The sequence below is a fragment of the Panthera leo genome, chromosome D1 (assembly GCF_018350215.1).
Source record: "Panthera leo isolate Ple1 chromosome D1, P.leo_Ple1_pat1.1, whole genome shotgun sequence".
In the NCBI taxonomy this organism is placed as follows: Eukaryota; Metazoa; Chordata; class Mammalia; order Carnivora; family Felidae; genus Panthera; species Panthera leo.
The window spans coordinates 19,949,382-19,954,468 of record NC_056688.1 but is presented as its reverse complement, the minus strand read 5'-3'; positions in this window follow the sequence as shown (position 1 = coordinate 19,954,468).

Here is a 5,087-nt window from a genome sequence, read left to right as displayed (position 1 = left end):
TGCCACACGTGGGAAGTACTGGTAAATCTACTAGTTGTGAGGCTTTTTGGGGGAGGAGGGGTGGGAGAGAGATTAAAATTTCCCCGTGTAGTGACGTAATCTTATTTTTACTTTTCTAGTGTATTGACGGTGATAGACAATTTATTTTATTTGTTTTTATTTATTTATTTTAATTTACATCCAAGTGAGTTAGCATCTAGTGCAACAGTGATTTCAGGAGTAGATTCCTTAATGCCCCTTCCCCCTTTAGCCCATACCCCCTCCCACCACCCCTCCAGGAACCCTCTGTCTGTTCTCCATGCTGAACCTTTGTGAATATTTTGTTTCTGACAATAATGTATAATGGTCTTCAGGGGCTAGAATTCAGTCACGTTATTTGATCATTTAAAAAATCTTCATCCATCCATCCATCCGTCTCTACATCTATCCAGCCATCTAGTATGTATTGTTCCAAGATACCGCATATAAAAGATAAATTCCTTGTTTTCAAGGAGAATATGATCTCGTAGGGGGTGACAACTGGCAAACGAACTATTTTGGTATTGAACTGTCATTAATTGGGCAAATTGAGATGCGTTACTTCATTTTTTCCAGGACACACAGCAAAATACTTATGGTTAGACTTATGGTTCGAAAATAGTCTAGTCTGCAATGTTTGACAAATTATAAAGGAAACAATATTTTCTGGTTTTAATTAAAATGAGTCTTGATGGGATGCCTGGCTGGTTCAGTTGACAGAATATGCAACTCTTGATCTTGGGGTCATGAGTTCAAGCCCCACGTTGGGTGTAGAAATTACTTTAAAAAATAATAAAATTTAAAACCAACAGACATGAGTGCTGCTGTTCTGTAAATGTGTTGATACTTTGGGGAGGGAAAATTCTATCCACCGAAAATGTTTTTCAAATATTTAATCTATTTTAACGGGTAGGAACAGATTGAAAAGAGGAGAGAAAATTGAATTTTCTTGTAGGGCGTAACATGATATAATGGGATGTTTCTCGAATTGCATGATGATAAAAATGCCTTGGGCCTCTAGCCAAAAAAGGCAGTTTGCTAGGGTCAGCCCCAGACCGATTAAGTCAGATTCTCACTTGAATCAGGAGCTACCTGTGTGTTTAACAAGCTCTCCAGGGTATCATAAGTCAAGTTTGAACAACACTGACAGTGTTCTGGAACAGAAATCAAGACATGTGGGAGCTAGCCTTCACCCTGCTACTAGCCGGTGTGGCTAGGGTCCTAGACGATTCTCCATAAATTGCTTGTTGACTATATTGACATATATTGACTTGCTTATGGAAGCAGGGAATGGATAGGTTGCATTGTACCATTTTTTATTTTATTCTTTTTTAAAATTTTATAGGGAGTACAAGCAGTGGAGAGGAGCAGAGGGAAAGTTGGCAGGCTCTGTGCTCAGCGCAGAACCCAATGCAGGGCTCGATCGCACGACCCTGGGATCACGACCTGAGCTGAAATCAAGAGTTGGACGCTCAACAGACTGAGCCACCCGGGTGCCCCTTATTATACCATTTTTTAAAATAGAGAATTAAGGAGTTTGCTAGAAGGGACAGTCAATGGCAGAGCTGAGAAGACAAACCAAGACTTAAGTCTTTGGTCTGATTTTTATTTTTTTCCCACATGAAATTCTCTCCAGTTACTTCCAGTTTTTGTATTTAAGGCTGTGTGGTGTCTGAGCATCTGATTTTCCTGTTGCTGCCATGCCCTTGCTTTAGGGCGATGCCTTATTTTTGTACCCTGTCTCCTACCCGCTTAAGAAAGCCCAAGGAACATGTGTAAGGCTCTCTGTGGGCCTCCCATGGGAGGTGTGAATTGCTTATGGTTAGTTTCTCACATTTTCACCTGGAAGAGTGCTGTTCCTTACAGGATTTTCTAACACTTCCTGTCAAAGCACAGAGGGAAAGAAGTTTACTTCCGGTCTCGTGTCACATGGGCCATCGTGGAACCAGCATCATGTCTGGACCTAGATACTGATTTTCCAGATCATGAACACATCGTCTAACATGAATGTGTGAGGAGGGCCAAAACCACTTTTACAGGAAACAGAAGTAAAAATGTCATCATGGGCCGTTTCATTTTAAGCCAGTGGAAAAAAAAATCATGGTCCAGCTCTGAATTAAATTCAGGTAGAATTAATCACTCTGAAGGGTCACTCTGCTTCTCTCTTTCCCAGTGGTGGTTTTCTGTAATTTTCTCTGTTGGGTAAAAATGTATGGAAACATGGGTGAAAACAGAATGAACATAGAACTCAGGTGACCAGAGAATAAAATATCCTGACATTGAAACTAAAATTACAGTGTAGTCCAAAATATACACTACATTGAAGGCCATTCACACCCTGGCCCCAATCTACTTTTCAACCCCCTTTTCTACCCTGGCCCAAAATATACTCCTAGAAAATTCTTGCTGTATTTCAGGCATACGATACATTTTTTGTAGTTGTAGTCTTTATTTTTTTATAATGTTTTTGAGGATACTAGCTTTATTTTTTTATTTAGAGAGAGAGAGAGAGAGAGAGAGAGAGAGAAACACCAGTGGGGGAGGGGCAGAGAGAAGGAGACAGAGGACCAGAAGTAGGCTGACAGTGGAGAGCCTGATGTGGGGCTCGAACTCCCAAACTGTGAGATCATGACCTGAGCTGAGGTCAGACGCTTAACCAACGGAGTCACCCAGGTGCCCCTTTGTAGTCGTAGTCTTACTGGGTCAGAGTTCATATTGCCCTCTCTGCCAAAAATCGCCTTTGTTCTCTGGGGAGATTCTGGTTATCTTCCAAGGCCCAGATCAAATCAGGGAGGAGTAGTGATAGCTATTAAGAACATGGATTCTGGAGCCAAAGCCTCAGTTTCCTCACCTGTGAAATGGGTATAATGACAGCACCCACTCATATGGTTGCTGTAAGAATTAAATTAATGTACGTAGTGCCTGGCACATAGTTAGCCATTACTAGCCTCGGTACTCCTAGAAAGAAGTCACCTCTCCGCTTTTCTTTGCCCCATAAGAGCTTTTCTTTTTCTTTGTTATTATACTGGTTTTTATCGTGACTTGCATTATGTGTCTTTGAGTACGCCTCTGTCTCCTTTGGTGGACTCCAAGCTTCCCGAAAACAGGGTTTGTTTCTCTCTACCTTGGTGTCCCTGAGGCCTGCTGGCACGGGTCCTTTCCCAGCAAAAAATGTTTTTAAAAATAGCCTTCTTGGGGCACCTGGGTGGCTCGGTTGGTTAAGCATCCGACTCTCGATTTCAGCTCAGGTCGTGATCTCACGATTCGTGGGATCGATCCCATGTTGGGCTCTGCACTGACCGTGGAGCCTGCTTGAGAGCCTCTCTCTCCCTCTCTGCCCCTCCCCGACCCATCCCTCTTTCTCTCTCAAAAAATAAACAATAAAAATAATAAAAATAGTTTTATTGAGGTGTAATTGACATAAGGAGCAGTATGTATTTGAGGTGTACAATTTGATAAATGTTCACGTGTGCATATGCCCGGTCAAGATAGCGAACATCCCCATTACACCTACAAGCTTTCCCCTGCGTGTTGTAACCCGCTCCCCTGTCCCCACCCCCCATCACCTCCCACCTTGAAGCCACCACAGACCTGCTTTCTGTCTCCATCAATTAGTTTTAATTTTCTAGAAGTTACATAAATGAAATCATACAGTGTGCACTTCCTTTTATCTTCTTTTGCTTGGCATATTTTGAGGTTCACCTGTGATGTTAGCGTGTGTTGAGGGTTCATTCATTCTAGGGCTGAGAAGTGGCTCATTCTATAAACGTACCATGGTTTGTTTCCCTGTTCACCTGTAGCTGGATTTCAGGGTTGTTTGCCATAGTAGAGGGTTTTTTTGGTTTGTATTTTTAAATTATTTTAAAGTTTATTTATCTTGAGAGAGAGAGAGAACAAGCAGAGAAGGGGCAGAGAGAGAGAGAGGGAGACAGAGAATCCCCAGCAGCCTCCGTACCGCCAGCACAGAGCCCAATCTGGGGCTCAAACTCACGAACCGCGACATCATGACCGAGCCGAAGCCAGGAGTTGGATGCTTGACCGACTGAGCCCCCCAGGTGCCCCTATCATGGTGCAGTTTTTAAGTAATTATTTAGAGTCACCCCAGAACTGATTCAATGTAATAGACAAAGAGAACCTGGTATATTCCCATATTTGCTTTTCATGATCTCATTCAGACCAAAAAGTTCAAGTTAGTTAAATTAAGTGCTGGTCCTCAGTTGGCACTTGGGGTGTATACTCTGACGTGCCCCCCAGATTCTCCCTTGATCCCCCAGCAGCTGAAGGGATGGGACATGCCAGCTGGGTCTGGGAATTGCTCTCGGTGGGATAGACCCATCTCACCCAACATCCTCCCTCCAGCATGGGGCACTCAGGAAGGGACTTAGCGGTTCTGTCCTCTTTGTCCCAAGACGGAGCCGCTCCGAAGGGAAACATTCTAGCTCCCGACCTCTCTGCAGGATCCGGATCCGGAGAGGCCTTTGTCGTCCCAGTGTTTCACTCCAGTATCTTGCTTTGCTCGATCTTGCTTCCTTCACAAGTGTCCTCCCCAAAAGCATCTCCCGTAAACCTGTGCGCACAAATCTCCTTCTCAACACCTGACCTGGGGAACCTGACCCCACGACAGCACTTGAAATAAATTGTCAAATGACGGGGCGCCTGGGTGGCGCAGTCGGTTAAGCGTCCGACTTCAGCCAGGTCACGATCTCGCGGTCCGTGAGTTCGAGCCCCGCGTCAGGCTCTGGGCTGATGGCTCGGAGCCTGGAGCCTGTTTCCGATTCTGTGTCTCCCTCTCTCTCTGCCCCTCCCCCGTTCATGCTCTGTCTCTCTCTCTGTCCCAAAAATAAATAAAAAACGTTGAAAAAAAAAAAAAAAAAAAAAAAAAAAAAAAAAAAAAAGAAATGCGGAATCTCAGGTCCCACCCAGGGTCTACTGAGTCATACTCTGCATTTAAAAAAAAAAAAAAAAAAAAAAAAAAAAATTGTCAAATGAGGGAGCGAAGGAAAGGATGGACTCTCCGTCTGAGATGTTCTTTTTGCTCTCAAACCTCAAAGGATGTTTGACTTCTCATT